At 35.5% G+C, this 13,858-nt stretch overlaps 1 protein-coding gene across 1 annotated transcript in view; it reads left to right on the top strand.

Moving 5' to 3' along the window:
• The window catches only part of LOC149798526 (GTPase-activating protein skywalker-like), a 153,544-nt gene that overhangs the window by 98,900 nt on the left and 40,786 nt on the right, over positions 1–13,858 (top strand). The gene's annotated exons all lie outside the window — the stretch shown is intronic.

Raw genomic sequence — 13,858 nt, 5'->3', positions numbered from 1 at the left:
CCATTGGAATGGTTATATTACATTGGAATGCTTATATTACAGTGATGTAGAAAAAAGCTCGGACACATTATGTAACAGCAGATCTGGATCTGTACAGTTTGATGTTGGATCTGACTTGTACACAAATATATATCATATCTAAGGTGAATCCCCATCCCCACCCCTATCCCCACCATGCCTAACTGGACATTCTTCACTTCCTCTTACCAACACAGATTTGACCTACAACATAGTTTAAAAGGAAAACTATCTGGCTGTATGCATAATGTTTCAAAATGGTTTTAAATGTGTGGGTATGTCCCCATTTTTGATGGTTAGTTCATTTAACAGTTAAATCCTGTTTGGTTTGATTTTTAAATGAATCCTATTTAGATACCATGAAATCCTGAAAAATTGGTACCCACAAATACAAGTGATTAGTTTCAGAAATGATTTTGCCTCTACATCTTTCAGAAAGAAGAAAAAAATAATACCAAAAAGTAGTGAACCAATGCATATTGACTTTTGTTTCCAGAATTGTAGTGGCCATCTCGAGGATGGGGATGGGGTTATACCATATTTACCTATTTACTTTCTAAGGGTTGTGGGTTTGTTGCCTGCCCAGGCCAGCTCAGGTTGGTTGCCTGTATGGGTTCATGGGGAAAGCATTTGGCTGCCATTTCTGCATTATGACCTGTCAAAAATGTGCCATTAAAATCTATACAACCTTCCTATTTATTGTGTATAAGATATGCCCACAGTACAAAGCATATATCCTGATCTGCTTTTGCATTGTGTACAGGTAGCTACAAGATTTTTTTCTTAGATGTCAAGTAAATGTAGTAGACCAGACTTGAAGATCACGTAAGTCTGAGCCTTCATTCTCAGTCAGTCAAATGAGGAATTGCAAAAGTAATGTCTCTTTTGATTCAAGCTCAGAACTTCTGTGATTTCTATATCTCATCTGGAAATCTTTAAGATACCAAGGCTGATTCTGAGATTGAGATTCTGTGTCATCCAATCTGAAGAACTTTGCATTTGTAACATCATGTTTGATTGGTTGAAAATAAAAAAATCATTCTCAATCTCAACATTTTTAACAAAAGACTCAAGCTCAGTCCCAGAATCTTTTGCAGCCTATAAAGTTAATTAGAATGATACAGTTTGAATCGTAGAATTATAAGATTTTTCTTAACTTTGGTCAATTGCCAGAATGCCAAACACTACGAACATCAGAACTTATTTTGAGAATGTTTCTACTGTCAGCCAGTCAGTAATGACTTTGCAAAAGTAACATTCCTTTTGATTGGCTGACACAAAATCTAAGCACAAACTCAAGCCTGAGGGTTTTGTGATTTAATTGTAAGCTTGTGGTACATTATGTAATGCTATTACTAACATTAATGACTAACTTTGTAGTCATTCTAAAATTAGCAGAAATCTTCTGGTGCCTTTTATGTTTTAAGGGAGGTAACTCATTTAGGTAACCCATGATACATGATAATAGTTATCTCCCTTTGATAGTATTCTCTGATGCAAATTTTTGGAAACAATAGTACAAAGTGCATTGTAAAGGAAATCACAGCAATTTCAAATATTATGTCAGTAGTTAATATAAATTATCAAGCGATATACAGGGAAAAGAAAATTTTAGAAAATATTTTACATACTATTTGGAGCAATCCATTTATGAAAGTAAAAGAACTACAAATAGCAGTATCTCTGGAGTTATGTACTTTCATCAGATGTTACGTAATGCAGCTGTGGTGGCTCAGCTGGACGAGTGTTGGACATGCTATCCAAGGGTTAGGGTTAGGGTGTTGGACTTACTATCCAAGGGTTAGGGTTAGGGTGTTGGACCTCCTATCCAAGGGTTTCAAAAAAACTCTTATTACGATGATGTTAAATATCAAGATTTGTTCTGCTTAACCTGATTGATCTTTTTGCACATTTAATTTCATATCTGAATTTATGAAAATGTCTGGATTTTTAAATTTTATGACTCTCATTAGATATTTTTATTTTTATATTTGTGATTGTTTATTGATTTTACCTTTTTAATTCAAATGTACTTTGTGTTGTATATGACTTCCTCATTTAACACTTCTATCAATGTAACTTTAAGCTGTCAGCTCCCAGCTGCAAGCCAAGATCAAGATCCGTAGGAAATGTGCCCCATGCTTCATTAGCAAATAAAAGTCGCATTCTAGTATACGAGGATGTAAGTTAATTTGATGTTGTGCAATAACATTGTTTTTGGTTCACTTGCTTTATGTACTTCTGGTCATGTTATTATTTCTGATTGCTGCCTTTGTTTCACAAAATGTCCAGACAGTTCTTTTAAATTTTGTCACAGTTAATTTAATACATGTATATTTATTTGCTTATTAAAATCCCCAATGTCGCTGTTACATGCAAAACGTCATATGCCTAATCATCTGAATAATACTGAATCTTGAAAGATATTGTTCCTAAACATTGTTGGGTTAAATTAAAACAAGATAAATTTGACATTTCATCACATTATGAGCCATGTAATTTCTCCCTCGAATGGAGAAACCTAGACCGATAAATCAGGCCCTCACCTGTGATGATGATGACTTTCGGGTTAGTGACTGATATCACCTATTTATTGAAAACTGCAATTATTTGCAGCCACTTTTATCTGCAGACATCAGTGTACATTTTATACACTTACCGGTATTTCTCGTGGCTGTGGAGCTACTGTCGACGAAAGGGTTCTTTTGGTGACATGTAAATTATATTTCTAGAGTAAATTCTATGTTTGGTGACTTGTAAATCCATGTGGAATAGCACAACCATTTGTACTGTAACCATTTTAAATTTTGCGCTAGATATGGCTGTTACCAATTACCGGTGTATGTCAAAAGTGTACACATGATTGTTCCAGGATGATTTGCATGCAGCAGAATTGCACATTTTAATGAACAGGTGACATTAGACCCACATTTCATCCATCATAAATCAACACAGATTTGGGGGGATGAATTATCAGACTAGGAGAAACCCTGCCATTTTCACATGTGTATGAATTAATCCAGTGTTGAATGGCTACATCTGTGGGTCAACTGACTTCATTCAAATGTATTCCAGTGCCCCAGCTGACCATCAATATTCACCCAAGTCTTTGTTTTCTTTCTTTTGCGCACTTCGTAGATCCACATTTAAAATAGTGGGCCCACCTCTCTTCATTCCCTCTTGAAACAGTTGTGTGCCACATGTGAATGTTGTTATTAGATCAGTCACTAACTGAATTTCTCAAAGGTATTACATCACTCTTTTTTGGAGCACTTCCAAAAGAACGGAATTATGAGTGGCTTTGTTGATTGAATTTAGTTCTTGATGTTGTAGGGTTTAAAGCCATTTTTCTGCACACGATAGGCTATACATGGCAGTCAGTGTTAATATCGGAACAAGAACCCGGGGAAAACTGCCGGAAAGAACGACCGTTCCATGAGAAGCTACTGTCGAGCCTTCTCACATAACCACATTGGCCGAATCCGAGACTCAAACCCACGCAGAGGTGAGATGAGAGTGATCTGTAACGGAGATAGCTTTAGACCATTCAGGGCCCCATTTGAATTTTGTAGTGGCACCTTTTAATTCTAAACTGAATATTTGAACGTCTTTTAAACCACAAATTTTGATTATTTCAAAGATCAGTTTATGTCAGACAGCTTTTTAACAAATTATTTCCTTCCTTCCAGACTTTAGTTAGGTTGGAAGAATGGTGACGTTTTTATAAATGGCGTCATTGGGGTTTTGATAACTTTAAAGTTTTATGTCCAGTGTTTGTTTGGAAAAATTAAGGACAAAAAAAGTATTATCCTGAATCTACTGGTTTTGCTAATTTGGTCAAATTTGGGTTATTGACCACTTTGGTCATAAAATGGAGCTTTCACTCATCCAAAATGGAGTTTTCACTCATCCAAAGTGGAGTTTTCACTCATGCAAAGTGGAGTGATCACTCATCCATAGTGGGGTGATCACTCATCCATAGTGGAGTGTTCACTCATCCAACTTGGAGTGTTCGCTCATCCAAAGTGGAGTGTTCACTCATCCAAAGTGGAGTGTTCACTCATCCAACGTGGAGTGTTCGCTCATCCGAAGTGGAGTGTTCACTCATCCAAAGTGGAGTGTTCACTCTACCAGAGTGGTGTAATTTCTAATCTACATCCATAACAAGGTCATTGCTCTTCCACATCTGGGTGGTTACTTCATTAGAATGGAGTGTTCAGGCAACCATTGGAGTATGAACTCAAAAACTGTTATAATCATTTATACACAGAGGAATGTTTAACCACATTGAGTGAAGTGTTCAGGCAACCATTGGAGTGTTAACTCATAAACTGTTATACTCATTTGTACACAGAGGAATGTTTAACCACATTGAGTGAAGTGTTCAGGCATCCATTGGAGTATTAATTCATAAACTGATATGCTCATTTGTACACAGAGGAATGTTTAACCACATTGAGTGAAGTGTGCAGGCAACCATTGGAGTGTTAACTCATAAACTGTTATACTCATTTGTACACAGAAGAATGTTTAACCACATTGAGTGAAGTGTTCAGGCAGCCATTGGAGTATTAACTCATAAACTGTTATACTCATTTGTACACAGAGGAATGTTTAACCACATTGAGTGAAGTGTTCATTATCAGTAGTGGGATCATCACTCAACCATAATGGAATGTTCACTCATTGTAGTGTACACTCACTTAATGTAGTGTACACATATCCATTGTAGAATTCATCAACAGTGAATCATACCACATACATGCATTCATAGAGCAGTGTTCTCTTATTCATAACGAAATGTTTATTCAACCATTGAGCAGTGCTTAGATACTGAAAAAGTAATCTATTTATTACTTCCATTTGTTTATACTTCTCTTCTAACATAGGTAGGTGTAAGTGTTATGAGGCCAGGTTAACCAGCACATTGTTTTGCTAATTGATAATACAGTCAAACCTGTCATGGAACCCCCAACAGCTACAAGTTCCATATGTGTATTGATTTTCCTGTGAATTAAAGCCATCTCTGATTTATAACGTTTGAAAAGAGTTAGGAGTTACATCCCTTGTCATTAGGGTCAGGAGTCGTCTAAGATTTGAAACTTGTATTAAGGACATGCACAGTTTCATTTCATAGGCTACAAAGAATAGCTATGTATTTCATAGGCTACAAAGAATAGCTATGTATTTCATAGGCTACAAAGAATAGCTATGTATGGCTTATTTTGATTTCCTATTGATCACAGGTTTGAGTTAACTGTCTTTTGATCTCAGTTTCTTTTGTAGCTGGTTGAGTGACCAGATCATGTTTTTTCATTAACAGCTGTTTCCATGTGTATTTTAAATAAGCTTTTCATCCAAAGAGTTTTTTCTGCTTTACAACGATATGTAAACTGTCAATGAAATTGTTGTTTTGTCATTATGCACAAAACAAACAAAGATTAGTGATTATTTTAAATAAGTGATGATTTAACTTACGGGATGGATTACATTGACTATTTTAAATAAGTGATGATTTAACTTACGGGATGGATTACATTGACTATTTTAAATAAGTGATGATTTAACTTACGGGATATGGATTGCCGGTACATTGATTATTTTAAATCAGTGATGATTTAACTTAAGGGATGGATTAACAGGATACAGTAATCTTGTGTGAAACAAATTTGGGAACGAACATCGTATCTTTATTTTATGAGTTTGTTGAATAGTACACATGAAACAATCTGATAATGTAATAATAATAATAATAATAATAATAATTTCTGGTTCATGATATTTGTTCAAAAACCAATTATGAACAGTGAACTTGAGGACATAGGTCCCTTTTGTAAAACGGCCAGTTGTGCCTTTTCTAATGGGTGGGAGCTGTTGACAGGTTTGACTGTAGACATGTTTTCTTTCAAAGTTATATTGCATCTAACCCTTGAAACTTTTATCATATGAAGTTATTGATGGATTTTTTTAAAAAACCTGTGTGATATTTACATTGTGTTAAACAAGGCATAATAAGCATGACATGTAATGTGTTGAAGGGCATTAAACTGTTAACAAAATCCTTTGCATATTTCATCATGTGATACATAGAATCTTATTTACAGTAGGATCATTTCATGCAAGATTTCTTAAAATTTTATAATTAATCATTTCACTGCTTTTCTTGCAAATGGTGGCAAAATGTTAAAACAAGGTCCTTTAATAAAATCCACATAATTCATAGCAAGTACTCTAAATTCCTTTGTAGGAGTTACAAAACTCTAAACAAGTTAATTCACCATCAAAATTGACCAATTTTTAAAGCTCTGCATTGCACAAGGCAACATCAGTTTGAAAGTAAACATGGCATTTGTGATGGCATTTTGTATTACCATATGTACTCACTTATAATTCAAGTCAAATTATCAACAAAGATCCTGATTTTCCGTGGCATAATGCTCTTGAAGAACAGGGTGTATGCAATCGATGCAGATCTGGGCTGTGCAGTTTGCAGTTGGACTTGACTTATAAGTGACTACATATGGTAAAATTTGCAGTTGTATAAATCTCTTGTAGTAATAAAGAATTTCTCACCCATCAACCAAAATTAATTTTTATTAAATCAAGACCTTAAAAAATTCGCAAGATTTATAAAATGTTATAAAAGATAGAAAAATACTACAATTTTCCCAAAATTTACACATGACTGAGTAGTACTTTGTTACAAAAATGTATTCTTATTGTGAGTTATTATGTTTTCTATGCTACACGTGGGTTTTTTTCTTTGTTGTTGTAACTATTTGATGTATTGCTGGCCTGTCTCAACTTGAATAAGATGTGTGAACATATCCATTAATATCATGCAAGATTTAATTGATTTGAATCCTCAGTTTGTGTGTAATTGTGAGACTTAATATCATGCAAGATTTAATTGACTTTGAGTCCTCAGTTTATGTGTGTAATTGTGAGACTTAATATCATGCAAGATTTAATTGACTTTGAGTCCTCAGTTTGTGTGTAATTGTGAGACTTAATATCATGCACAATTTAATTGACTTTGAGTCCTCAGTTTATGTGTGTAATTGTGAGACTTAATATCATGCAAGATTTAATTGACTTTGAGTCCTCAGTTTGTGTGTGTAATTGTGAGACTTAATATCATGCAAGATTTAATTGACTTTGAGCCCTCAGTTTATGTGTGTAATTGTGAGACTTAATATCATGCAAGATTTAATTGACTTTGAGTCCTCAGTTTATGTGTGTAATTGTGAGACTTAATATCATGCAAGATTTAATTGACTTTGAGTCCTCAGTTTATGTGTGTAATTGTGAGACTTAATATCATGCAAGATTTAATTGTCCTTTGAGTCCTTCGTTAATGTGTGTATTTGGAAGACTTAATATCCAGGCATGGTACCTACTTCGTTTGAAGAGCATGCAGAGGTTGTATAATAAAAGTATGTAGTTATACATACTTAGACTGATATGTGGTACTTCAAAGGAACTTGATTATATACAATGGCATACACATACACTCAGATGCATACCTATACACAGTATCATGTACATGTATAGACAACAATGTATGTGGTCTGTCTTGTAGTACACACATAAGGACTGTGTACTACAACACAGACATTCAGGTAACTTAAGATCCATTCTTGTCAACAGTGTATCCAATATTTACATGCCAATATTATAATAAGAATTTAAGAAACATACCAAGACAATTTTAAATAGAGCTAATTACGATGTTGGAAATTCGATATTTCTAAGCACCATTATATACTTGCTATTAAATTGAGTCTGATTCCAAACAACATACACCCTGACCTGCCATTGTATAATGCACCAGCAGATCAGGGTCCAAGTTATTTGTTCTACTGATTACTCCTAACAAACTGCACAGAGCCCAGATCTGCCTGCACATTATGTGATGGCAGATCTGGGTCTGTGCATTTTGAAGTTACACTTGGCTAATCAGCGAGTGTATATATGGTATCCCTTACCCTCGTCAGATCCTTAAAACTAAGAATACGAAATTATCTCAGTTTGAATTTTGATTTCATGCTTAACATTATAGCTTATGAACATTGAAACATTAAAAATGTTATTACTTGACACATGATTTAGAGCGATTTAGAATCAGTGTTATATATAATTCTGCACTTGTGTGATGTAGATTATGTGTGTGCCTTTTTATAATCGTATCTTTTGATATAATGTTGAAGTTGGATCATGTGTCACATGTTCATGTAAATATGTATTGTGACCACTCACATGGGATGTACCATGAGAAGTTTGCCAGTATTGTCTGGTCGTTGTAGTGTTTTAATTTTGTTTGATTTATCACAAGACTTGATTCAGAACAATTCAGACATTTTCCAAGGGTCAATTTAGTCACTGGCCTGCCGGTCCGTGGCCTTTTGGTTTTGAGAAGAGGCAGTTAAAAGTTTAAACTGTCAGCCTGAAGCACAAGTTAAATTTTCAGAAGTTATTATTGAATTAATTATTTTAAATCATAAAAGTTACATCTGAAAAAATATTTTCTGATGCCAAGTATGTTCCATTGTTTTGCTTAACATGGTTTTAGAAAATTGCTATTTGGCATGTATTGAAATTATTTTTATTTGATTGGAAGTTACAGTTGATTTTCTGGAAGGCCAGTTGATTTCTGTTTGAGCTGGCTCTGGTCAGTGGAGAAAGTGTTAAGCTGACCCCTATTTCGAATGCAAATTTTTTCTGACCCCTATTTTGAATGCTTTTTTTTTCTTCTCTGTCTTACATTCATTAACAGGGTAAGATATAGGAATCAGTTTTTTGGTGTTGTCACTGGTGGTAGCATCAACAGTGCTATGCATTTTAGCTGTGTCTTCAGTCAAGTACAGGGGGAAATATCCATATGTGGACATTGGGCAATATTGGAATTTAGGGAACACATATTTATGATAAGTTTACCATCATTAGAAATACAATGGAACCAGGCAAGAGCCATGTCCAGACAAATTTATATTTGATTTGTTCAAAATATGACTAAAGTATTTCATGTATTTTTTCATACCCTTTTATTTTTTGCACACAATCCACATATAAAATAATCATTGCCATTTGGTCTTTACAAAAGAAAATATAAGTATGATCATATACAATTAAGGTGGTTTTTATGGTTGTTTTATTATTTATTATTTTCTAACCTCATGTTTGATGTTAAAATTCGAAAGGTTCCCATTTCAAACAGCGTCAAAAATATGCCACGGTACAATTTAGGTATGACCAATGATGAAAGTATTGTTTTGCAAATTGTATGATATGAATTGTGATTTACTTTGGGTAAGTTCTTAAGTGAGACATAGATCATGAAACAAGTAATTAGGAAATAAAAGAATCACCATTTATAATCGCACAGAAAGATCACTTATCATTTCATTTATGAACATTTTATTGACATAATTTTATGTTTACTTGAATCAAGAAGAGAAGTTCACATTTCAAACCTCTTTGAAAAAGTACAGATGCATGATATTGATATGTAGAACAATGAATACATTCTTTGCTGAGAATACGTTTCATATAATGCCAAATGAAAAACAACTGTTTGTTGCCTCAAATAAAACTGACCTGACCTATTTATTAGCTTCGCATATCACATCAAATAATGAAACAGATCAAGAAATAAAGAAATAATCACCATTTCTAATCATACGGAAAACCCTTTAATCATCTCTCAATGCAGTGGCAATTCTTTTGTTAATCTGCTCTCATTCATCAATTCACCCTTGTTTTCTTTATTGGTGAGAAAATACAATGCTTGATGCATAAACTCTCTTGTCATTACAGTAACTGCTGGTGTTTATTAACAACTGGACAAAGGCCTTTACAGAATATATCCTTAAATATCGTTAATTAGTTCTCTTTATGAAGTCTATCACAGTAAGAAAACACCATGTGCATTTTAAAATGAGTTTGAAAGCCCTTTGATGTTTTCTTGTCCAACAAAAATTATCTCATTACATGCTAAAGGGAGGACCACTGACCATTCGTCAACTAGTCTTATTGTTTCATTATAATCATACACACATAAAATATAAAAACTATGTCATTTTCCATCATAAATTTGAAAGTCACTCACACTTAAATTGATAAGTATATGTACTCCCATTTAAGAGTTTATACTGTCTGTACTTGGATATAATTAAGATTTTATTGTGAATCTGTTCTATGATACACCCATCTGTTGTTATCTTTATTGGCAAGTATGAATAACAAGTGATGTGTATGATTGTGTGTCCTTACAACGTCGTGTATGGACAATGGCCTTGATAGCATATTTGACAGATTTTTATTTCCCTAAAGATAGCCTCATGTCCCTATTGGTAGATAGTCTCATGTCCCTACTGGTAGTCTTACTGATTTCCCTAAAGATAGCCTCATGTCCCTATTGGTAGATAGCCTCATGTCCCTATTGGTAGATAGCCTCATGTCCCTATTGGAAGATAGCCTCGTGTCCCTATTGGAAGATAGCCTCATGTCCCTATTGGAAGATAGCCTCATGTCCCTATTGGTAGATAGCCTCATGTCCCTATTGGTAGTCTTACTGATTTGATTTTTTTCAGATCTTACCTTTTATCTGGTTTCAACTGAAATAACCTGACTTCTGTGCATATTAATTAGTATGTAAATAAATATAGTATGTGAGGATCATCAGGTAACTGAAAAAACAGATTACAACAGTTGGGTGGGAGGTCAGATTACATCTGCTATTGGAACTTGGAAATTGACAACAACAATGGTATGGAGTACCTACACACTACACAACCAAGCCTAGCAAGCACCTACACACTACACTACCAAGCCTAGCAAGTACCTACTCACTACACTACCTAGCCTAGCAAGCACCTACACACTACACTACCAAGCCTAGCAAGTACCTACTCACTACACTACCTAGCCTAGCAAGTACCTACTCACTACACTACCTAGCCTAGCAAGTACCTACTCACTACACTACCTGGGCTAGCAAGTACCTACTCACTACACTACCTAGCCTAGCAAGTACCTACACACTACACTGCCAAGCCTAGCAAGTACCTACTCACTACACTACCTAGCCTAGCAAGTACCTACTCACTACACTACCTAGCCTAGCAAGTACCTACTCACTACACTACCTAGCCTAGCAAGTACCTACTCACTACACTACCTAGCATTGCAAAGTCATCATCCGTGCATCTAGCCTTACCTGCATGAAATTGATAGGAAGATTTATATTTTCAGACATAATTAAACTTATTTTGTCACTTTAGTAAATTAACACTGAAGTAGTGTTTTGCATCTGGATGCAATCCTGGGCATTTCTTGCTTATGTAATCCAAAAGCTACCTCATGGCCTCCATTGTCCCTGATGTAGGAACTTAAATGCTATTGTAATACAGAGAACCATGTGAAAAGTGACGAAGCTGATGACGATTTAATCACATTTGAATTCATAAACTTTGAGATTTGGGGATCATGTCACCAGGTAGTGCTGGATTGCCCATATATAGGCTTATTAAAGTTACAAATTATATTTGCATTTTAGTGTCTTAAAAATGAATATTGTACTTATTGATTTCAGGCAGGTATGGTTTGATACAAGGTCATTGAGTTTGGGTGAATTCCAACTTTTTCAATAGCGGACTCAGTCTGACCAGAGATGTCATTTCAACTTTTTTTGGAGGGTGGGTGGGGGCAAAACTTGACGGTCTTGTTAATTTTCGTATATAGGCTACAGCAATTTTACAGCACATGCAAATTCGGGGGGGTGGGTGGTGGCCCCCCCCATCCCCACCCCAATAACGTACCTGACTCTGACCTACAACTCCAACATGGAAGTCCACATATCCAATACAAGTTGGGCAAGGGGTCAGAAGATACTCTGGGGCCAACTTCAGTGGTGCAGTTAAGGTCATATTTGCATTTAAAGTAAAGATAGGAGTTAATGATGCCAGGCTGGTATACCAGATGCACATTAAATGCTACCATATGTCACATATTAATACTCTTGAAATTAAAGACTGGAAGTGGGGAGTTGGTTAGTTCCCCATTGAGGGCAGGGCACCACCTTGAGAAGGCACGGTGCCCCCCCAATAAATAAGAGTAGGGATAACACTTTGTATAGACAGTTTAAGTTGTTTGAGAGGTTCAGTTCAGTAAGGTTCCATTAAGCAAGGCTGTACTGTATTATAATGAACCGTAGACAACAGGATGTACAAGATGTAAATGTGGACCTGATCACTGGCAAGATGTCTGTAGGGCATTATGATTGGACTTCCTCTAGTGTTTGGGATGTGCTTACTTATGAGTTAGGTGCACTCTGTGTGTGCATGCATACTTGCATGCATGTGTGTGTGCAAATTGAATATTCTGATTGAGTTGGTATATATTGTCAGTTGAAAGATTTTTTTACAGCTGACTGCTAATTTTAATTATTCTGTTGCATAATCTCAAGTGCCATATCATCTTTCTCAAATCTGCTTTGTGATATTATTTTATTAAACTTTATTTTATTATGGATCTCATCATTATAAAAACTGTATAACCTCTTACATGTAGTCTGAATGATATTATTATAGACACCTAGTCCACTACTTGTAGATAATGATGATTACTGCAGTGGACATGCATGTTGTGACAAATGGGAATATCCAATTCCATCCTCTATTTGTATTTTTTTTTCCACTGTTTTGACCGCTCCGGTGGCCTAGTGGTTAGAGCATCTGCCTCGGATGCGGGAGGTCGTGGGTTCGATCTCCAGCCGAGTCATACCAAAGACTTACAGAAATGGTACTAACAGCTGCCTCGCTTGGCGCTCAGCATTAAGAGGTTAGTGTTAGGACTGGTCGGCCTGGTGTCAGGATAATGTGACTGGGTGGGACATCATGCTACATGTCTGCAGCATGATGCCCCAGTGCTAGACATAACTATAAACTGCCACACTGCAGACATCGTAGTAATATGACTGAAAAATTGTTAAAGCTACGTTAAAAAATCCAAATCACACACACATTTCCCACTGTTTTATGTTGTAGTTTAAATTGTTTTATATGTAGACTTGATTTTCTAATGCCTGTTGATACCAATTTATCAGATATATTGTTGATTTGGAAGAATAATTAAGAATCTATTTATAACCCACAGGAACATCAATTTCTGGCATTTTTAAAGTTATTTCTGGGTGACATAACAAAACACTAAGCAGGTTGGTGAATCACTATAATTCTCTCGAATACTAAAACAGAATATTGTCTAAAAACAACAATATTAAAAATTACGGCAGCACAAAATGTCTCTTATGACATAAACAAGATTCTGTCAACAGTTACTCCACAGTATGGAGCAGCCAGTATCACAATGTCAAGGATTTGTTTTAATGTGAATTATATAGAGGACATTTCCAGCAGCCATTGTCACAATATCAGGGATTTGGTGTGACATAAATTATATAGAGGGCACATGCAGCAGACAGTGTCACAATATCAGGGGTTTGGTGTGACATGAATTATATAGAGGGCACATGCAGCAGCCAGTATCACAATATCAGGGATTTGGTGTGACATGAATTATATAGAGGGCACATGCAGCAGCCAGTGTCACAATATCAGAGATTTGGTGTGACATGAATTATATAGAGGGCACATGCAGCAGCCAGTGTCACAATATCAGGGATTTGGTGTGACATGAATTATATAGAGGGCACATGCAGCAGCCAGTATCACAATATCAGGGATTTGGTGTGACATGAATTATATAGAGGACACATGCAGCAGCCAGTGTCACAATATCAGGGATTTGGTGTGACATGAATTATATAGAGGGCACATGC

Source organism: Sinohyriopsis cumingii, chromosome 5, assembly GCF_028554795.1.
Source record: "Sinohyriopsis cumingii isolate HCF-2022 chromosome 5, ASM2855479v2, whole genome shotgun sequence".
NCBI classification, from domain to species: Eukaryota; Metazoa; Mollusca; class Bivalvia; order Unionida; family Unionidae; genus Sinohyriopsis; species Sinohyriopsis cumingii.
This window is presented reverse-complemented; position numbering and strand designations above follow the sequence as displayed.